The sequence below is a fragment of the Cervus elaphus genome, chromosome 1, assembly GCF_910594005.1.
Source record: "Cervus elaphus chromosome 1, mCerEla1.1, whole genome shotgun sequence".
Taxonomy (NCBI): Eukaryota; Metazoa; Chordata; class Mammalia; order Artiodactyla; family Cervidae; genus Cervus; species Cervus elaphus.
The window spans coordinates 52,625,521-52,648,655 of record NC_057815.1 but is presented as its reverse complement, the minus strand read 5'-3'; the positions used below and the strand labels follow the sequence as shown (position 1 = coordinate 52,648,655).

The window sequence follows — 23,135 nt, the reverse complement described above, 5'->3', positions numbered from 1 at the left end:
TCAAGCCAAATACCAGTTTTGCATTCTGGCTCTGCCATTTACCTGCTAGGAACCTAGGACTTAATTCTCCATGCATCAATTTCCTGACTTTATAAAATGAGAAAAAAGGGACTTCCCTGTTGGCCCAGTGGTTAGGAATTTGCAATGCAAGGGATGCAGGTTCCTATCTCTGGTTGGGAAGTAATATCCCACATGCCTGCATGCCTCTACTGGAGCCCAGGTGCCACAACTAGAGAGCCCGTGTGCAACAAGTAGAAAATCCCTGTACCACAAGGAAAAATCCTGCATGATGCATTGAAGATCTGACACAGCCAAATAAATAAAATTTTTTAAAATGAGGATAAAACAGAAACACCTCTAGCGTTGTTTTGTGGAATGTGTTGGGCTGAGTCACTATACAGAAAGTGTTTAGAATAACACTTGGCATGTGATACCCACCATGGAAGTGTTATTATTATTATGTGTGCTTTCTGCCTCTTAAATAATCAAAATAAATCATCTCAAGCTAAGGAAAAAAAGCTATAGGTAGATAATAGGATTACTTTCCTAGGAAACTAATTTGGTTTATGGTAATTTATCACTATGTATGGAAAGAAAATTTCATCCCCCAGAATGTGCAAATGGAGAAAGGAGGATTGTATCTAGCCAAAAACCACAATTTCACTTGGTTTAAAAAGAATGTCAAGTGTTACCTATTCTTCACCAGAAGGGAAACAAGCAACAAGTCTCTGCAGTCAGACTTGGAAAGTATTGTTTTGAGAAAATGGAAAGGAGATCTCAGACATGCTTGGGCAAGATTATCATTCCACTGCCTTTTAATTACAATTATTATACTAAAAATAGTGGCATTGTATTTCATTCATTCATCATTGTACAATAGCCCCATTTGTAGAATATGAAAATATGTGATGCCTTGCAAATGAAGACAGCTGGATGCCTAAAACCTGGTCTGAAGCATTAAGTAGACTGAAAGTCTTAACATATTCTTTTTTTCTAGTATAGCAAAATTGTTGTTTATTAGATATATCCTTAGTCCCTAGGACTAGGCAGGAGTGGTGGTGGGAATGTGGTTTTAAAAGGTAGTTTGCCTGTTTACCCCATGGGGGCCTGGTGTGCAATGGCTGCAGACAGTAATGTAGTGTGTATGCAATAGTGTAATGCAAGCAGTCTATTGCTTGTATGAGTTGCCCGAAGGGACCTTGGAGACAGCCCTTTCCAGTGGATATTCATGTCTGGCATGCTGTCCCTAGTCTAGGCTTCAGACAGATATGCGCAGTACATTTGGAAAGCCCCAGGGCACAGTGGCCAGGGTCCACATTGGCAGAGTCGTAATGTCCATTGGCACCAAGCTGCAGAACAAGGAGCAGGTGACTGAGGCCCTATGCAGGCCAAGTTCAAGTTCCCTGGCTGCCAGAAGATCCACATTTCCAAGAAGTGGGGTTTTACTAAGTTTAACGTGGATGAATTTGAAAACTCGGGGGCAGAAAAGTAGCTTATGCCGGACGGAGAGCTGTAGGGTCAAATACATCCCCGGTTGTGTCCTGCGTTCATAAAACCTTGACGCTGTCCCCTGCTTATTCCCACCCACCAGTAAATACTACTTTCCTGCCTAAAGTAAAATAAAAGTCTACTTTTTCTTACATTAGAGCTGTATGGGAGGAAGACGTTGAAGTTTTGATTATAATACTGAATTTCCATTTGGTAGGTGGAAAGAAAAAAAAGGGAGGAGATTGCCAACTATTTAAGCTTCACCTACTTGGAAAGGTTAACTCATAAACACTGTAATGAACCAGGATTTGAGGCCAACCATCCAAGGTACCAATATGGCATCCCGTGATGGGAGAAGAGGATAGAGGAGTAAAAGAGGTAGGGATCATATGAGAATACCTAGCAATCTAATCACCCAGTCACCTTCATTTTCCCAAACCTGCTGTTCCCAAGAAACAGGAAGTCACTGAGAAAAAAATATACTTCCCTCATTCGGGTCCATACTGGGACCCTCAGTTAAGGCAATGACGTGGTGTGGGATACGGGTTCTGGTATTATACTGCGGTGGTTCCTTAGCTCCGAATGTTCTTGGGCAGCAAAGTGTCTTCCCCAGAAGCAGGGCTTTAAGTTGGAGAATATTTGAAAATAAAACAACACTAAGCACTACTAATACACTGTTTAAGTTGGTTTGAATTCATCTTGGAACTGGAAATTCACAATGTGGCTCTTGGTATTTCTCAGTTAATTTATTGAGACAAAAAGGGGTTTCAAGGCCAAAGAGCAGAGCACCTTGGAATTTTCCAGGGATCCCAGCCCAGTACGGCAAGTTATCTCAAAGGCTGTCCAATTGGAAGGTGGATAACTGGTGACTTTAACTAAGGAGACAAAACCAGAGTAACATGAAGTGGCGCCAGAGAACACATAAAGTGTTCTGGGGCACTTGGCTCTCCTAGTTTCCTATTAAAATTACTTTGATTATTATAACAACTTTGCAGAAAATTTACCCATAACCTCTTCAATAAAATTAGGTTTATCTCTATGAATATTTACAACTTTGTCCATATGTACGCATATCTTTACTAACTTTCATTCACTCTGATATGATGGGGTTTTATTTTGGATGTGGCATTATTTTATATTTTTCTTTGGCTTTTTCTGTACAGTTGTGGTCTAATATTTCATTTAACATGTTAAGAGATGGCATAATATCATAACCAGTTGATAAAACAAATTATTTTTCTCAAAGGTGAATCAAACTTCTTACTCCTTATTGTCAGACTCTCTGACCATAAAAACTCCAAAGCAAACCAAAAAAAAAAAAAAACCTGTTTCTACTATAGCTTTTGGAAAAACTTGTTTGTTTCTATTTATACCCAATGAAATATTTTATGAGAACATATCGTCAACTCACTCTTAGGTAATATACCATAAAAATTTGATAGTGGCACATCTAAAAATGACAAATAATAGGAACAATGCAAATAATTAAAGGGAAAATTAAAGATAATTTATTTGTTTCTAATGCAGTGGATTTTGCTGAAGTCTGATATAACCAAGCTTAAGGCCAAAACGGCCCGATTGCATTCTGGAATCTCATTCATTCATTCACTCATTCAACTGATATTTACACACCTAATATATGCTAGAGTATTTTAAGTGTGGGAGCCGCAGCAGTAAAAATACCCCTTATCTCACATATCATTGAGGGTAACATGCAATATATAAATGAATACATAACAAAACGTCAGATAGTAAAAAATATTTGAAGAAAAGCCAAGAAGGGAAGAGGCCTGGAGAGTGATGAGGTTGGGAGAAATGAGGAGGGTGGCTGGGGAGTTTTTGGATGAGGGAGGAATTAAAGGGAACAATTGAATCCTACATGTTTCTGTGGGAGGAGGTGTTGTATATCCATGGAGGAAGAGCAGTACACTTTCACATCTCTTCCTTGTTTTTTATTTACTCATCCAAATAATATTTGATTTTGTGAAGGTACTATTTTGATAGCTGTGGGAGATAGGAGAGAATATAGAGGTGTGGTATCTGCCTCACAGAATTTATGGGAAGACAAGACATCACAAGTGTAATAATGTTTTGAGAAAGGAAGCACAGGGTGCTTTTTATGCCTTGGAGGTCAGAGAAGGCTTCCCCGAGAAAGTGACCTTCAAACTGGAGCAGCAGGTGTGAGCCAGCTTAGCATGGACACAGGCAATGAGAGTGAGGGAAATTTATAAGCAGAGGAGTCAGTGTACAACCTTGTTTTGCTGATAACTTTCAACTTTTGTCTCCTATCCAATCTCTCAAAGTCTAAGAAATAACATCATCTGACCATATTTCCTTGCCTCCCTCTGGCAGATGTACAAATGCACAAAGAAACGATTTGGCAGCAGATAAAGAAAAAGACTCAGCATGGGGGCAAAAATAATAATACAACTGAAACTAAATGACTCTATTGATATTCAAGATTTGAATATCTTTATTTACAGTAAGTTTTATTGTCAATCAATCCTTTTGATAGCTGGAGTGCCCTTTGAAACACAGGACTGGGGTAATAAATTTTCCAAAGACCACTTATCAAGCTATAATCATTTCCTGTTTTGTTTTAATTGGACTGTATATAAATTTTCTTGTATCTTTAACATAAGATTTATGACAGAGAGAGAAATAGTCACAGGAGGGGAAAAAAAACCCCAAAACCTGACAAGAAAATAAATCTGGTATTCATTGCTTATACCAACTGATTCTTTGAACCCCGTGGGGGTAATGATGTAGGGTAGGGAAGCTATGGGCCCATTCCATAAACCTATACTCTACAAAAACTATTAATAATAGAAGAAATTGGAGACAATGTGAGGGTTGTGCTTGTTGGTGTATGGTGACTCCATACAATGAAATAGCCTGTTTTGGGAAATAGATGGGGAAACAGTGGAAACAGTGTCAGACTTTATTTTGGGGGGCTCCAAAATCACTGCAGATAGTGATTGCAGCCATGAAATTAAAAGACGCTTACTCCTTGGAAGGAAAGTTATGACCAACCTAGATAGCATATTAAAAAGCAGACTTTGCCAACAAAGGTCCGTCTAGTCAAGGATATGGTTTTTCCAGAGGTCACGTATGGCTGTGAGAGTTGGACTGTGAAGAAAGCTGGGTGCCGAAGAATTGATGCTTTTGAACTGTGGTGTTGGAGAAGACTCTTGAGAGTCCCTTGGACTGCAAGGAGATCCAACCAGTCCATCCTAGAGGAGACCAGTCCTGGGTGTTCATTGGAAGGACTGACGCTGAAGCTGAAATTCCAATACTTTGGCCACCTGATGCGAAGAGTTGACTCATTGGAAAAGACCCAGATGCTGGGAGGGATTGGGGGCAGGAGGAGAAGGGGACGACAGAGGATGAGATGGCTGGATGGCATCACCGACTCGATGGACTTGAGTTTGAGTAAACTCCAGGAGTTGGTGATGGACAGGGAGGCCTGGCATGCTGCAATTCATGGGGTCTCAAAGAGTCGGACACGACTGAGCGACTGAACTGACTGACTGACTGACTGATTAGGTGTCATGTTGTAGAATAAGGCTTAATGACATGGGTGAATGTTCACAATAGATTCCTTTTATTTTTTAATGTTTTTGGCCACACCATGAGGCTTGTGGGATCTTAGATCCCTGACCAGGGATGGAAGCAGCGTCCCCTACATTGGAAGTGCGAGTCTTAACCACTGGACCACCAGGGAAGTCCCACAGCAGGTTAATTTTAAAAAGAAGGATACCAAACAAAATTTCAGTGTGATAAAAGTTAGATTATAATATAACATAGTTACAAAGAAAACTCGACAAGGAAAATACATCAATATTTTAATGGGGGTTATATATGCTTAATGAGATTATGCATTATTTTCCTCTTTATGTTTATGAATTTTTGTCACAAACATCTATTAGTTTTATAATCAGGGGGAGAAAAGCAATGGATATTCTTTTTCTTTGTTCTTGTTCCTTTCTTTGTTTTTAATTGCAAAGAGAAAGGAAAGATTTGAGTAGCAGTCATTCTTTTAATGCACACACATCTGTGTGCAAAATGAAAGTTTTCCTTAAGCAGGTTTAGAATCAGTAGCTTTTCTATGAATGGAGTAAAGGAACCAGAGTTACTGCAGAGAATCCGAACAGGCTTTGTTGCCTGGGCTAGTGCTTGGTGATTAATCTTTTTTCCACATTTTTTAAACTGAAGTATAGTTGATTTACAACGTTGTGCCAACCTCCACTGTATAGCAAAGTGACTCAGTTATACACATACATACATTCTAAGGAGATCACTGACTTTTAAAGAAACACAAAGAGAGGGAGAGCCAAAAAAATGACAATTTTATAAGCAATAATGCTTTAAAAATAGTATTTTTTCTATTACAAATGACAGGTTTAAATAATACCTCCAGAAGTATCACTTATGTCTCACTATCCTAACTTCTGACCTTTTAACTGGAATATGCATGGTGCATTATTTATTTATTTACTTTTGGCTGCCCAGAGTATTGTTGCTTTGTGCGGGCTTTCTATGCTGCTGCTGCTGCTGCTGCTGCTAAGTCGCTTCAGTCGTGTCCGACTCTGTGCGACCCCATAGACGGCAGCCCACCAGGCTCCTCCGTCCCTGGGGTTCTCCAGGCAAGAACACTGGAGTGGGTTGCCATTTCCTTCTCCAATGCATGAAAGTGAAAAGTGAAAGTGAAGTCGCTCAGTCGTGTCGGACTCTTAGCGACCCCATGGACTGCAGCCCACCAGGCTCCTCCGTCCATGGGATTTTCCAGGCAAGAGTACTGGAGTGGGGTGCCATTGCCTTCTCCGCAGGCTTGCTCTAGTTTCCAGCAAACAGGGGCTACTGTCTAGTTGCAGTACACGGGCTTCTCATTGCCGTGGCTGCTCTTGTTGAGGAACACAGGCTCTAGGCACCCGGGCTTCAGTGATTCCGGCATGCAGACTCAGTAGATGTAACCCGTGGGCTCTAAAATGCAAGCTCAGTAGTTGTGGTGCATGGGCTTAGTTGATCCTCAGCATGTGGAAGCTTCCCAAGCCAGGGATCGAACCCATGTCACCTGCATTGGCAGACAGATTCTTATCCACTGCGCCGCCAGGGAAATCCTGATGCATTCTTAATAGTGTGTTCTTGGCTTGTTTGCTGGTTGTCCCATTTCTTTTGCTCATGATGTGGGTGGGTGTGTGTGTGGGTCTATAGGTGTGCACATACATTTATATAATCAGCCTTTATTTTTATGATCTCTGAATTTTGTGTAAAGCTTAGAAAGACCTTTCAAGTTTATAAAAATTTTACTCACATTTTCTTCTAATTGTTTTTTAATAGATTGAACTTCTTACATTCAAATCCTAAATAATGGCTGGTTTTATTTTGTTGTAATGATTAGGGTAGAGAACAAGCTTTATGTGTTTCAACATGGCTAGCTAGTTGTTTTAATAGCATTTATTGAAAAAAAAATCCATCTTTTTTTCCTGATAATTTGAAAGTCACCTTTATATTATACTCAGTTTTCACATCCATTGGGTCTATTTCTGGATGCCTTTTCATTCACTTATTGGTTTGTTGCTAAACCAATTCCATACTCTAACTGTCACACTTTTGTAGTGTGCTTTGATAATGTGTTAGGTCAAATTCCTCCCAACGTATCCCCTTTTCTTTCTCAAAAGCATATTGTAATTTTAAGTTAATGTAGTACTTAAAAGGCTTGACTTAACACTTCACTTTGCCTTACTAACTAGAAACTTTCTTTCTCTTTTTTTAATTTGAAGCATGAACTTTAGTGATGCTCACTCTAGCAAAGCAGGGCAAAAGCTTTGCCAGTTTGATGAAGACAGTGCCTATTTGTTCTTCAGGGCTTCTGTTGGAGAAGCAATGTGGTTACTGGTGCTTTAGCTCCCTCTAGCAAACACCCCTCAGCCAAATGGAAAAGCCCCTTTGACATCTGATCACCAACATCTCTGAAATCTTGGCCATGTCTGCAAACAAGATCTAATCTAAAGCCTAATTACACGGTCTAGGATACATTCCAAATAAGGTATTACTGCTTTCCCATTCTGAGCTGCTGCTGCTGCTGCTAAGTCGCTTCAGTCATGTCTGACTCTCTGCGACCCCACAGACAGCAGCCCACCAGGCTCCTCTGTCCCTGGAGTTCTCCAGGCAAGAATACTGGAGTGGGTTGCCATTTCCTTCTCCAATTCTGAGCTGCTAGGACTATCTTATTAAAAAAAGAGTCAAGGAAGGTCATTAAAGAAAATTAGCTGAAAGTGTTATAAACACTGGTTAACTCATCAATGCCTGATCATTTCAAGTTCCCATTTTTGTACACCCAGATATGTTTTCTTGCCTAGAGAATCCCTGGGATGGGGGAGCCTGGTGGGCTGCCATCTATGGGGTTGCACAGAGTCGGACATGACTGAAGCGACTTAGCAGCAGCAGCAGCAGATATGTCCACCTCAGTTTAAAAAAATCAAAGTGCACCTACACGTATCATCATAAACCACTCTCAACTGGATCAGCTGCTGTGATAGATGATTCTTTTCCTAATTTCCCCTTAAATGACAAATGTCTTCAAAAAGTGATCTGTACTCACTGGTGACATGTTGTCTTCACTGATTTTTTTCTATGCTGAATTTTCCCAATATCCTACATTGATCTGGCTCTAGAAGCAGTTTCACGAAAACAGCTTTTTTTACAGTCAAATTTCTTTGTTATAACAAAACCTTTTGCTCAAGTGTAAGTTCCCCTTATATTGTTTCTATACCTGTTGAGATTTTCTTCCAGTTTTTCAAATCCAGCTTTTCACTTTCTTGCTTCTCCTTCTTTTTCTCTTATTACTCTGTATTTTCTCCTGTTCTGATTCTTCTTTCACTTCAGTAGGCATCTTTGGGGACTGTTGCTCAGCCCATGCCCCACTTTGACAATCTCTCCTATTTCTTTCTCTCTCTCTCAGGGATTGAGAGCATCCATAAAGAACCATGTACAAATGGGGTGGAGTAAAGAGCTACAGAAAAAGAGAATCATCAAGCAGATAGAGAAAAGACAAGTCCAGAGGCCACACGACCCTAGAGGAGAAAATGGGAACTGCTTCATGCCTAACTGCTACATCCCAGTTCTAATTTTCTATAAGGATATGCTTCTGTGCTTCTTACTCTAGGATTCTATGAGCTACCACTGTCTCCTCCAGAGAAATTTCCCTCTTTGGACTAAGTTAGTTGAAAGGTTTCTGTTTCTTACATTCCCTAAGTCTGAGATGACATCCCCATCTCTAAGCCATACTCCTGTGCACTCTCCTTTCTTCTACATGAAACCCTAATCATTTGGAAATAAAAAAAAAAAAATGCTCACCACCTTTGAATTGGTGACTCTTTAACTTATGTCTCTAAAGTATGAAGTTTCTTTGTTTTCCAAAGGAATCATCAAAAGGAAGGGGTAATGAAGTACTTAGAAGTGTGAGCTCTGGGGTCAGACTGTCTAAATAGCCTGATATCTTTAGTTTCTCCATCTATAAAATGGGAATAATAGAAGTAACTGCCTTATAGGAGTTTGTGAAAATTGAGGTAATGTAATAAGGCTTTTGAACTATGGTGTTGGAGAAGACTCTTGAGAGTCCCTTGGACTGCAAGGAGATCCAACCAGTCCATCTTAAAGGAGATCAGTCCTGGGTGTTCATTGGAAGGACTGATGCTGAAGCTGAAACTCCAATACTTTGGCCACCTGATGCGAAGAGCTGACTCATTGGAAAAGACCCTGATGCTGGGAGGGGTTGCAGGCAGGAGGAGAAGGGGCCGACAGAGGATGAGATGGCTGGATGGCATCACCAACTCGATGGACATGGGTTTGAGTAAACTCTGGGAGTTAGTGATGGACAGGGAGGCCTGGCATGCTGCGATTCACGGGGACACAGAGTCGGAAACGACTGAGTGACTGAACTGAACTGAACTGAATAAGGCTCTTAGAAGAGTACTGGACTCACTGTAAACCTGCATTAAATATTGTTGTCATGCTACCATTTATAGCAACACATTTCTACTTGACTTTCCACAAGAATTTTAACATGTTCATCTTAGAATTTCTCAACTTCTTTCCAAAGACAGCAGACTGTATAACTTCCTGGTCCTGTCATTAGCTTCTCCATTCAATCCAACAGTCCTGGAATTTGACCTCAGGTCTGTTTCACTTCAGAGCCTGTGCTTATTCCATTAAATCAGTCATTCCCAAATTTGACTGCATCTCCGATCCCAAAGATATTTAACAGAATCTTCTAGATTGGAGTTTGAGAATTTGTATTAAAAAAAAAACTCTTCAGTTAATTCTAGTGGATCTGATCATTCAATCAGAGTTTGGGGGATTACTTTGGATTCTGTTCCTTTGTTTTCACTAACATTATCTATAAAATGGATGCAGTAAATATCTATTTCACAGAATTTTAATTTAATACACATTGATTCTTTACTGTGTGCCAGGCATTGTACTAAGGGCTTTCTGTCTATTATCTAACTCTCACAATGATCTTGTGAAGTAGATACTAGATTATCTCTATATGGGGCTTCCCTGCTGGCTTAGATGATAAAGAATACCTGCTATGTGGGAGACCTGGGTTTAATCCCTGTGTTGGGAAGACCTGCTGGAGAAGGGAATGGCTACCCACTCCAGTATTCTTGCCTGGAGAATTCCATGGACAGAGGAGCCTGGTGGGCTGTAGTCCATGGGGTCACAAAGAGCCAGACACAACTGAGTGACTAATACTTCTACTATCCCTATATGGGATACAAAAGAGGTTTAAGTTACTGGATAGAAAATGTCTACCTAGCAAGTGTGGAGAGCCAGCATATAAATTGCTGGGGCCAATGTGACGTGAAGATTATATTAAATAATGTGGGCATCCAGTTCTTACTTGGACACTTTCTGTGACAAGAAACTCAACTTATCAGGGCAGAAGAGGCTCTAGTTGTTAGAAAATTGAGTCATTCTAGAATTTCTACCCACAGGTCCCCCTTTCACCTTGTGGGGTCCTTAAAAGTAAGTCCAATTTCTCTTCCATTTGACAGCTCTTCAAATGTATGAAGACAGTTATCTTGTATCCCTGGGGCAAAACCTTCTACTTCCTTTAATCTTTCCTCCTATGACATAGTTCCCAGCCTTGTTACATCCTGGTCCCTCTCCTGGGCCTGTAGATGGTTTTTCTTTGCCAAGCCTTCGTTGGAGATGATACTCCACATGCGTAATGACCACCACTGGGCACTATAACCCCATCTTGCTTTACATGTCAGACTTCTATGGATCTACCTACTGCATGGCCTTGGGTCAGCTGGTTAAACGCTGAGTTTCAGTTTCCTCAATTAAGAGGGAGGATACAGGGAAAACGCTTAGCACACAGTAGATGTGGCACAAATGTCTACACCCCCACTCTTCCTTCAGGTGGACAAGGGTTCATTAATCAGCATCTTTAGGTAATGATTACTTAACAAGTTTCTTATCCAACTAATTACATTAGAATCTAGATTTATAGTTCTTCATCATGTCCACAACATCTTGTTAAGTACATTGCTAAAATCCCACTTACATAGATAGTGTGGTCACCTCACGAAATCAGGGCAGAGACAAAGTAAACAGCAATCAAATTCCACCTGCAGTTAAACTTCAGAAAAGTAGTAAGATACTGATGAAGTTGGTTAACCTTGCAAATGGTCACCATTCAGGCCACAAGCATGTACTGGACAACCACCATATGCCTGGCAGTGAACTGAAGACAGGCTACGGTTTTACAATATTTAAAATGCAGTTTCTGTATTCAATGAACAAGGCTAGAAATCTAGTGTCTTAGAGAGTAGTCTGGGTCACAAGATTGAGCTAAGTGATTTAGATCAATTTGTTGCCATATGCAGTCAACAAACATGCTAGGAATCAGGCACTGCCCCCATCCCTCCATCTCACTCACAGCTAGGTGCTAAAGGTGAGGGGGTGACTATAACAAAAAAGAAGACAAGGTCCCTTCATTTAGGGAGTTTAACATCTAAAAGGGTAGGGAGCTCTTTGTGTTAAAGGCCCTCTGTTAAGGGCTTGAGATGCAAAAATAAGATTCTTCGTCCTCTCAGTACTCAAGTTGTACCTTGTTACGAAACGTTTGTTTTCTGCAACTATTTGTTTCCTTCCGTCTCAGTCCTTGGACAGCTTTTCTACGGTAGAAACAGCCACTGGGAAGTTGTCTGCCACACAGTAGTGCGGCCACTGAAAGGAAAAGCACTGGAATCGCTCCAGGCTAGAGTTTTCTCTTTTGAACAAGAAAGACAGCTCCAATCGGATGCTTGGAGGTCAGGACGAACGAAAAGAACGTAAGAACACTTGAATGGAAAAACCTTCTAGAAATACCAAGTATTTCTTCTTCGTTTGGACTTTGGCAAACCAGGCTGTTTTGGGAAGGGTCTGGCACTCTATGTTCCTAAAACTGGTTTCCTAGATGGAGTTGGAGGTAGGGGAACGAGGAAATGTTGCTTTAGTCAGGATGCCCCGAGTGAAAAAGGGCAAGGAAGAGGAGTGAGAACCGTGACCCAGAAGCAAGTCAGGAACCTAGAGAAGGACATCCCAGGCGACTGCAAAGAGTGCGGCGTCTGGACCCGCAGTGGCCAAGGCTAACGGGAGAGCCGGGGAAAGAGAGGACGGGCGAGGAAATCCAGGGAAAACGCGTCGATTGGTCCTCTCCTTGGGGCGTGTGCTTCTGTGCGCCAAGCGATTGGTGGCGGGAAAGTAGCAGGTAAACCGGCCCTCGCCGCCTCGCCATTGGTCAGCGGCCTCTCTTGCTGCCACACAACTGGCTATCAGGCCGCCGAGCCGCGCGCGGATTGGCCGGGGGCGGCCGCCGAGACCGTCTCTCTTCGGGCGCTAGGATTGGCTGGAGGAAAGAGGCAGGTATCCGGGCTCCGCGACTCCTCCATTGGTGGGCGGGGAAGGGGGGTTGGGCACAGCGATTGGTGGGCGGGGGGCCGGGCCTGGGCCGGCGGGGAGCGGATTGGTCGGAAAGTAGGTTAGTGGTGCGACATTTAGGGAAGGCAGAAAGTAGGTCAGGGACGGAGGTGCCTGTTTACCCGCGCCGGACTCACCGCCGCCGCCGCCGCGGGATCCGAGTGGGGGCGCGGGCGCGGGCGCTCCCGGCGAGCCACGGTGAGTGTCGGGCTGGCCGCAGCCAGCGGTGCGGCCGCGGGCACCCCGTCGGGGCCGTTAGCACCCTGGTAGGCTCAAAGCCCCCGCCGCCGCCCGGGGCGCAGCCCGGCCGCCGGGGAGCCCTGCCCGACGTGCCCGCTGCCGGCCTTAAAGGGCCCGTGCCCGCTCCCTGCCCCCACCCGGGCCGCGGGGAGGCTGCGCCCCTTAAAGGCGCCGCGCTCGTCCGCCCCCATCCTCCCTCGCGGGGGCTGGCGCTGCGGACTAGAACGGGCAGAGGTGCCGCAGGCACCCTTAAAGGGACCGGGAAAGAGTCCGCGGAAATACCCATCTCCCCTCCGCGGGCATCGCTACCTGAAGGGGGGGTGGGGTGGGGGTGGTGGGGGTGGTGGTGGCAGGAGCAGCCAGCTGCCTCTTAAAGGGACAGCTCCACCCTTTGGGATCAGTGACCCGGCTGAGGGCTAGTCCTAGGATGTATCCCCGGAAGGTTCAGGGACCCCCGAGGGGACCATCCTTGACGGCTGCACTCCAAGGGCGTTGGGCTAGAGATGCGGCTTCTGCCCTTCCTCCTTCTCCCTTCTACTTTCCTTTCGGGAGCCTGCAGGGGTGGGTGGGGGCGGGGAGGGCGTCTACGTCGGGCTTGGGGAGTCCGAGCCACCCTCTACCCCTTTGGCCCTTTCACGGGTGCTGGGGCTGCATCTGGGTATTCCCGGCTCGGGGATGCGGCCGACCCCAGCATGCGAACTTCGGTCCGGCCTGCGCCGTCTGGGTCCTGGGCAGCCCGAGGAAGATCCCCGTGGGTCTGCGAGCAGGTGCTCCACGACAGGGGGAATGTCACCCGGCGCCCAGGTGTGGGTCCGCCGGCCGCCCTGGAGTCCTGGAGACCCACGGAGGGCGCAGCGAGGCTGGCTTTAGCACCGGATTTGACAGATGTCACAGAAAAAGCTTCCCGCTCGAGATTGTCGGGCGTTGACAGCCTAGAGAGCTCTCGTTTGCTCGGAGGAATAAGTGGAAGAATAGAAATGAATGCCGACCTTGTGGGGCTCGAGTCAGTCACCCCGAGGAGTCGTGGGAGCCGGCTGCAGAGCCGAGGGCAGACGCGGGGAAAGGAAAGGTTGTACTGGCCAGAGGCGTCTGTTGTCAAGTTGGTGCTGGCCGGTGGAGTACCAGGCTGTGCCCCCTCAACTCACGTTTCTCAGTCCCCTGTTCCCTCCTCTGCTTTGGCCCCTTCCGATCACCTAGCCTTGTTTTGTCTGTCTTCGCGGTAGTGGTCTCTTCTCCCTGCTTGCATAGCTACTCCTCGGCAAGGAATTATTAGCCAAGTTTTATCACTTAGCTTCCAGAAACAAGATTCAAAGAAGCATTTCTTGACTGTACGTGTATTTCCAGGATCTTCGTTTTTAAAAAAAAAAATCCATAAAAGCTGCCCATTAGCTGCATCTAGTTTCCCACAACACTTGCTTGTCATTTGTCCTTCTGACATCCGCTGCTGTTCCCTCTTTTAATCTATTTTTATGTGACAACTATTATTTTAATTCTTCTTATCCCATTGATATCAGGATCTGTCAATTTGGGTTGGTAGAGTTTTTAATTAATGTGCTGGTTGAATCATGAGCTTAAAATAATCTTTGCTGCTCCAGAGCAGTTTTGAATAATCTCATGCTCTCCGCGCTTGCAAGGCTTAAAAAAAGAAGAAAAAAATCACTGCTGTTAAATTCGATTTCCATATCAATGAAACTCCAAAATGTTTTCTTAATGCAAAGTTCAGTCTTTCACTCCATGATCTATTACTGAGTTCACTTTATTGCTAAGTCTTTAAAGCACTTTGTTGAACATATTTGGAAGGCTTTAAAATTTCCCGGGCAGGATTTGAAATTGACTGTATATCTAAAGCTGAATCTGTAGACGTATTTTTTGTTTTGATTGTAGATGTAGCTGGTGAATAATATAAATAGGTTAAAACTATAGTTAAATGTATACCTTGTTCTAACCCCTAAGGTTTAGAAAGAGGGAGAGAGAAAAGAGTGGGGGTGGCGGAAGAGTGCCAGCCTGAGAGTTAGAATCTCCTGGTTCCAGCCCGACTTGGGTTTTTATGGCTGTGCCACTTGGGGCAAGTCACAGAACCCTTCTGGGTTCTACTTGCCTCAGATGGAAAGTAAGGCAGGAGAACGAGGTGATCTCAACAGTTCCTTCTGCTCTAAAGTTCTGTGCTTCTCTAAATATTTAATACGGCTGAATTCGGGTTGGTATTTACCTGCTGGAACCTCCAGAATATCTGAGCTGACGTCCTATTTTCATAGGAAACTTAAACAGATCAACAGATGGTGTTTTAAAGAATCCATTTCAAATGATTTATAAAATGATGACTATTCAGGAGTTTGTCAGCTATTTGCAGAAGAGCTTTGCCTACCAAAGAGAGGAAAAGGAAGTGGCCCTAATTTCAGATTTATCACTTCATACCAATGATCTATATGCCATTTATATATACTAAACAAGGGACAGGCACTGTAGAAAGACTCGTTAACAAAATGCATATGAATATGTAAAAGCTAAATATTCAGGATCTCTCTTTGATATAAGGGCTGCCTTCCTTTTGTGGGCTTTCTTCTATTTGTGATTCTATCGTCGACTCCCATGGTGGTTGGAGAAAGTCAAATATTAAAGGAACATATTCTGCCCCAAATAATATTACAGTCACAGGCAGTGATTTTAGTTAACATCATGGTAGCAAATGAATGGAAGTAATTGTTTACTTCCTTTTTAAACCTTGAGGTTTAATTGAAAGCCTGGAAATGCAGGCATGTCACCCTTCTCCACAGTCTTTTCTCTCCTCATTGCCGCTTCATCATAACACTCAGACTTACTCCTAACATCCACCCTGGCTTTCCTTCTCCTCTCTCTAAACAAGACCTGCTCTGACTTAAGCTCCCTCAGCTTCTCTTCCTTTCTGCTCAAAATGTCTTGTCTCTTTCCCTCATCTCTCCTCCTCGCCTCTTAGTTTGGAAAAAGCAAGTGATTTCTTTCCTGTTCCCTCTTGGAGCCTCTGGGCAGGAGCCTGGTCTCGGGTAGCAGGACCTAGGACCTGGGTTGGGTGGTGTGTCCTTGGACAACTACTGGACTCCTCTGACCGCAGGCTCTGCCTCGGTGGTGTAGTGAAGGTGCCTGCCTGTCGAAGTCCCTAGATCAGGGGAGCTGATATGTGTAAAATGCCTGGCACACAGGAAGCCCTCCCTCAGTCCCTTCCCAGCACTGCCAGGGTGCTGTCACTAGAATTTCCTTCGTGCTTCTTTCTCTCAGCCTCCTCACCAACCCGAGAAAAGCCCTTGTCTTGACTGATGAGGGAAGGATGGAAGAGGAAGAAACAGGCCTACTGTGGGCTGCTCTGCAGCAGGCAACTTTCACATGTGTGTACTTCTGCTCCTGGGACCCTCTGTATCTCTCTCCCCTCCCTGCCCAGCAGCCTCTCCCAGGGCTGTGAACATTGACCCCCTCCACTCTCTCATCTGCTCCATCCTTAGCTCCTGCCCTCTGGCTTCTTTCTCTGCCGTCCTTATTTCTTCTCAAATATCTCCAAAAACTTTTAAGTCTTGAATTCCAGACACCCATTCTTAGTCCTCAGTTGTTTATCTTGGCTGTTTTGCAGCTTTTACCCGCTTGTCTTTTCTTCCTTCTTGAAATCCCTTTCTCCCTCAGCCTCTGGGTTTTCTTGGTTTTCTTCCTACATACCCTAAAGGTAGGTGTCTGTCCAGGTCTCTGCTCTTCACACTGGCTTTGTTGGCTTGGGTCCCGTCTCTTGTCCTGATGTGCCTCTCCTGCTTCAGCTGCTAGCAGGTCCATCGTGGATATTAACAACTGTTGCCAGCATCGGTGGCCTTGGCGTAACAGCTTACAAATACCTTGCAAACATGGTCTCATTCATCCTCAGGATAGCTGTACCCCTTCACCATCAGGCTGTCCTGAAAGGGACTTTGGTTGGGTGGCTAAAAATGCAGACTTTGGAGCCAGATTTTATATCCTTACTGGTTTTATGACTTGTGGTCAAGTTGCTTTGCTCTCTGTCTTGGTGTCCTCATCAATAAGAATGGAATTACTCTAGTCCTGGGGCTTCCCTGGTGGCTCAGATGGCAGAGTCTGCCTGCAGTGCTGGAGACCCAGGTTCAATCCCTGGGTCAGGAAGATCCCCTGGAGAAGGAAATGGTCACCCACTCCAGTATTCCTGTCTGGAAAATCCCATGGACAGAGGAGCCTGGCAGGTTACAGTCCATGGGGTCGCAAAAAGTCAGACACGCCTGAGAGACTTCACTTTCACTTTCTAGTCTTTACCTCAGGGTGCAGTATGGATTCAATGAGTTAAAGAATGAAAAATATATAAAGCTCTTCATGAATCATAGTAAGCATTCATGGATATTAGCTATCAGTTTTGCTGCTCCTTTTTCCCTTTCTATACCCAGCCTTCCTGGCTGTGTGCTATAGGACTGTCTGCTCCCTAGACCAGCCCTTGGCCTATTCTGTGCCTCAACCTTCCCTCATCCAAATCCTACTCTTCTTTAAGCTCCAGCTCAGATGCTTAGTCCTCCTGGAGCTATTCTTCATTTTGTTTTTCTTCCTCTCTTGCTGGGCAGCCATGTCACCCCAGCCCTTGATCTAGCTTGCACTAATTATTTTAGGTACTGCTGCATCCCTTATCATGCTGGGCTGTCCCTGGGAATATCTTACCTGCAGGTTGCAGGCCAATCACTTTTGGGGAGTTAATCTTGGTTTCCCCTAAGTAGAGGCACAGAGAGCTTCAGGACATGTTTGTCCAATCCCAGTGAATGATCTTGAGGAGGAGGAGGAGATGGGATGGGGTAGGCACTCAGGGAATACGCACAAGGAGGGAAGGAGGTACACCTGTGGAGAGGTGGGGTGTGAGATGAGGGAGTGAAACAGGGGCACGAGTGGACTGTGGCCATGAGTAATTAAGTCCAAGTGGAAGGAAGGATTGAGTTGGGGACCTACACTTGGGGAGATGAAATTGGATAAGCTTTAGTCATCTTTGCTTCAGGAGAACGTGGAGTGCTGGCATATGATGGGAAATGATTTTTACATTAGTACATGCTGTCCTTTTAAGTAGGATAAACTCATGTTTATCAAGCCTGGTTAAAGAAGGGGATGGATGGTCTGTCTAATTTAATATTCTGGTTAATACTCTACCCATTAGATTTTGTACATATGCTAAGTAAAACATTTACAAGTGTTTATGTGTTCAACTGCTGTTTGAAATGTGTGACCTGGGCAAATTAGTTAGCTCCTTTGAGTCTGATTTACCTCATTTGCAAAATAGAAATAATAATGATGATGGTAAAGGCAGCTAATGTTTATTGAACATTCTCTGAGTGCCAGCAGATATGTTAGTCACCTTATGTTTATTAACTTGTTCAATCCTCCTAATAATCCAATGAGGTAGGTAGAGCGATTATCCTTATTTTACAAGTGAGGTGGTTTTGTGAACTGCCCAGCTGGGATGGGGCCAGGCTGGATTTGTGGCAGGGGAAGGGGGAGGGACAGAGTCTGCTCTCTAACCACGGTGGTGGATGCCTGCTGGGAGGAACCTCTGGATTGGATCAGTGTCCAGCCAAGCAGGCCCTCGGTGATTGGTAACCGGTCTTATTGTTGATGGGCTTTCTTCGTGGCTCAGATGGTAAAGAATCTGCTGGCAAGGTAGGAGGCCTGGGTTTGATCCCTGGATCGGGAAGATCCCCTAGAGGAGAGCATGGCAACCCACTCCAGTATTCTTGCCTGGGAAATCCCATGGACAGAAGAGCCCAATAGGCTACAGTCGTGGGACTGTAAAGAGTCAAACATGACAGAGCAAGTAGCACTTTCACTTTTCACTTTCACTTCTTGTTGACAAACGTGGTGCATGCCTCCTCTTAAACAGGACTGAAGTCCTCTGAGGAGGGGCACACGGGTGCACATTTGGATGTTACCCGAGGGGCACGTACAGGGGCTTGTGGGCATGCTCCTCACGTCCTCTTGTGCATTTCTGTGTCTCCTGCTTCCCTCCTGCCTTTCCGTGGCATTGCCCTGACAGGAGCCTCATGTGGTTCAGTCAGCCCCTCCCCAGGCAGCTTGTGAGAGATAACAGAACTCATTACCCACCGCTCCCTGATGTGGCCGTCACTGGGAGGAGAACTTTTGTAAAGTCTCTCACCTTCCCCTCCTCTCCCCAGCGCCTTACCCCAAAGACAGATGTCCACAGCCTTAATGTATACGTATATATAGATAGATTTCTTTAATGCCAGTTGTTCCCTGAATGCATTTAGATAGTAAGGAAAATGTTGTTTTATGTCAAGAACCTGTTACATAAAAATGTGTTATATAATGTTCAAATATATACTGCACAGTGAAGTTAAATACTATTTTTTTCCCCCAAAGAATAAAAAGACAGTAAACACAGGCTTACTGAAGGTAATTCATCTCAGATGTGAAAGGCATGGAAAGACATGCCCTGCCCTTAGAGTTATCATTTTGAACCTCTGTTCCCCTCCTTGAATGCTCCAAGTATAGACAGGACGTTTGGGAACTTGACCCAAATCTGCCATGGAATGCTACTGGGAAATACTCTGGAAGTTGTCTATTTTTTTTTTTAAACTGGGGGAGTGCTCCTTGCTCACTTACGTCTCTCTCATGTCTAAGCAGAGAGGAGGGGCTCTTTTTGTCCCCGTCCTGTTCAGACCATCAAGGTCATCCCTAAGCAGTTTTCTGCTTCCTTCAGTTCCTCCCACATGATGTAGCCAACTTTGCCTCCCAAGAGCAACCTTGCTGCCAATGGCCCGTGGTTGACACCCCTGTTCCTGTTCTCCAGGCTCTGCAGAGTCTGACTGTGTTCCCCCTGACCAGCCCTGCACCCCGCCCCCCCGCCCCGCACCTCCATTCCCACACCGAGCAGGGCGCCAGTTCAGTTCTGCTTGTCCCCGCCCAGGCCACCCCGTGCCCTACTCTCTCCTGCTGTCTGTCTTCTCTTGGATTCTCCCTTGACTAGAGATACCACAGTGAACAAAACAGAATCCTAGGGGGAGGAGACAGATCGTAAATACCTAAGCATGTTACCTCCTTGTAGTGATAGATGCTGGGTAAGCAACCACAGAGAGTAAAACAGCAGTGATGAGGAAGGAGCTTGCTGTAGCTGGGTCTTTGGGTGATGTTAGAGCTCAGCTCAAGGAAGATATGGGTAAAGTATCTCAAGAAGAGGGAACAACCAGTGCCAAGGCCCTGAGATTAGAAGCAGCTTGATTGTTTTTGAAGAAACTACAGGCCAGTGAAACTGGATGATGAGTCTGAGTACAGATGTTTTGTCTTCCTTCTAATCCTCAGCCCAGGCTTCCCTGGTGGTTCAGTGGTGAAGAATCGGCCTGCCAATGCAGGAGGTGCAGGTTCTATCCCTGGCTTGGAAAGATCCCCTGGAGAAGAAAATGGCAGCTCACTCCAGTATTTTTGCCTGGAGAATCCCATAGACAGAAGAGCCTGGTGGGCTACAACCCATGGGGTAGCAAAGAGCTGGACACGACTTATCAAGTAAACAACCGCAACAGTCCTTAGCCCAGTGCTCAAAGGCCCTGTAAATACTTGCATTCAAAATTGGAGCATTTGCCCTTGGTTATACATTGTATAGGAGAAAGGCATCCCACTCCAGTACTCTTGCCTGGAAAATCCCATGGACAGAGGAACCTGGTAGGCTGCAGTCCATGGGGTTGCTGAGTCAGACACGACTGAGCATCTTCACTTTCACTTTTCACTTTCATGCATTGGAGAAGGAAATGGCAACCCACTCCAGTGTTCTTGCCTGGAGAATCCCAGGGACGGGGGGCCCTCGTGGGCTGCCGTCTATGGGGTCGCACAGAATTGGACACGACTGAAGCAACTTAGCAGCAGCAGCAGCAGCATACATTGTATAAATAGCAGTTGACCATATCCTGTTCAGAGGCTTTTAATAAAACATTACACTGCATGCATATAAACAAATTAAGAGTTTGAAGAGTTTTCTCATAAATATACTCTTAGTATTTATCACTGTTACTGTTTTAATTACATCTAGGGCAGAGCTTCAGACTTCAGAACTCTGTTTTACATGCACAGCCATCTTAAAAACAGGTTTGGTTCCAAAAGTTCATTTGTAAGGCAGTTGATGGAAAGTTGGGATAAATTTTTCTGTGGAAAAAAAATGAACTAAATGGTGGTTTACTTCCCAAGCAAGCCCACAAAAGCCTTTTAATGCTGATTCTATAATAATTGAAACCATACTATTTAGTGGTAAAGCATTATCAGCGTTAATTAAGCCTTCCAAAGCCAGACCCCCATTTATATAGCATTAAAGGTCATTTACTCTTAGTGTTCATGGGACTCATTGAACTCAGTCACTTCTCCTACAATTTTTCTAGTCTGAAAAGCTCTATAAAAGGGATTTTTTTTTGTTTTTTTTTTACTTTTGTGCCTTTAGGATTTCATTTCTTGTGTTATAAATGAGACAGTGGTGTGAAAAATGGGAAACTGTGGGCTGGAAGTTGGGAAGGACCTGGGTTCCAGTCTCGGCCCAACAACTGGCTTCCTGAGTAAAGTTGCCCTCAGTGAACTTTGATTTCTCAGGTCCTTCATGGCTATAAAATCCTGTTTTCTCAGTGTTAACAGGGAGACATACATACACTGCATTGTTCACACCTGCCCTCCAATAGCAACCTCCAGTTTCTTATTGAAGAATCAGGTGGCATACAAAATAATGAGGAACTCAATAAGTTCCCCTGCGTAGTGCTCAACAGTTAATGCCTTCAGTATGAACCTTGACTTTGATCTGCTATCTCTCTTGACCAGTTGAAAGAAATTCTGTCCTAGAACTTTCGGTCCAGATAAGATTCCTGTGTTCCTGGTCAACTTATCTTCCCTTTAATTATGTAAATCGTTTTTTCTTTTTAACTCTTAGGGATAAAAATGGTGACTCTGGTTTGTTGCTTTTGAAATAGACTTACAAGTGCCCTTAGGGAATGGAATGAGTTTGCAGGAGAGAGCAGAGCTGAAGGAGTGTGGGATCAAAAACAATTTTAAATGTTAAATGCAAAGCTATTTTCAGTATCTTGCTGGAAGAAAAAAAATTTTTTTTCAAGGCTTTAGATGATAGAAGAGGTTTCTGCTCTGAAGGAGAAGAGCCTCAGGTTTTACCATGGTGAAAACTACCCCGTTCTTTACCTACCACCCCTCCCTTTCTCCTCTCCCACCTCTAAATCTTGTTTTTGGCCTCAAGAGCGATATTTACTATTTGAGAGGTTTGATATTTAAGCAAATGCTAGTCTCAGGGCTCAACTGGGACCTAGGGTATTAGAGGCTTAGAGTTCAGCTGTCTTAGGGTGCAGAGTGCTATATGATGAACTTCCCCAGTAGATTCTAGAATGAGGCGAGCCTCATTGTCAGTGACAGTGCACTTTGAGCACTGCCTCTGTTTAGTTACTTGTGAATGGTATGTTCTATTTTTTTCCTTTTCCCTTGCTTGAAGGCATAGCAAGAGGGGTTGGTACAAGGAGTTGTTGCTCTGTGGATTTCACTTAGGAGCTAGAGGGTAGTGTTATACCCAGCCTTTCTCCTTGAATCCTGGAATACTGGCAGGAATTTTGTCTGTTTTGTTCTCTGCTGTATCTCAGCCTCTAAGAAAGTGTCTGCACAAGTAACCACTCGATAAATAGCTGCTGATTGAGTGCGTTCAGCTTGGGAAAACCTGAGCTTTCCCACCTTGTCTGATAGTATAGGCTCATGTGCTTGGTCTTGCGAGGTACTTTGAATTTTAGATTTCTCTTTCCTTTTGCTATCTGTATTTTTCCTATTCTTCAGGGTGACCAGATATCAGTATCTTTTATTGATGATCAGGACTTACCTGGCCGTGGTTGTCCCTGCCCTGCTGATGTTCATCTTTATGTTATCTTTAATTGGCTCCAAAGTACGGCAAATCAATAGCTGAGCCACATCAACTAAAGAAAACTTCCTGCATATTTCTTTGTGTGTAGTACTATGCATTTCTTTATTCAGTTGACAAATATCTGAAGGGCCATACACCAGGCACGATGCTAGACCCAGAGGAAGAACAGAAATACTTATGGCCAAGGAGCCTGCAGTTTTATCTGCATATAGAGGATAACCTAAGGCCACATACAATGCCAGTAAAGTGGTCTGGATGATCTGTAATTGCTATAGGATTTCAGAGACTAGAGAGCTCTTTTTGAGTTGCTGTGGTAGGGAGGAAGCTTCGTGGAAGTGATCAAATCCAGACTTTTAAGGATGTGTAGAATTGAGATTCACAGAAAAGCGTAGCACAGGTGTTTCCAGGGAGTAGGTAGGTGGGAACATAGCATAATCAAAAGCATCGAGGTAGGGGTGACCAATTTGTATTCAGGGACACAGACTTGCGTGGAATGGAGGGTTTTTCATTTCAGACGATAATAATTACTAACATACCG

The 23,135-nt window shown here is 44.3% G+C and overlaps 1 protein-coding gene and 1 pseudogene across 5 annotated transcripts in view; both read left to right on the top strand.

Moving 5' to 3' along the window:
* Window positions 1-1,064: 1,064 nt before the first annotated feature.
* Window positions 1,065-1,211, top strand: LOC122703678 (annotated as a pseudogene).
* Window positions 1,212-12,504: 11,293 nt separating this feature from the next.
* The window catches only part of ARNTL (aryl hydrocarbon receptor nuclear translocator like), a 107,604-nt gene continuing 96,973 nt past the window's right edge, over window positions 12,505-23,135 (top strand). For 3 of the 5 annotated variants that reach the window (XM_043902636.1, XM_043902665.1, XM_043902616.1), the window contains exon 1: window positions 12,506-12,660. The gene's annotated coding sequence lies outside the window, so the exon portion shown is untranslated. Of the gene's footprint in view, window positions 12,661-23,135 lie in introns of all 5 variants that reach the window. The other 2 variants (XM_043902653.1, XM_043902661.1) reach the window with 2 other exon arrangements.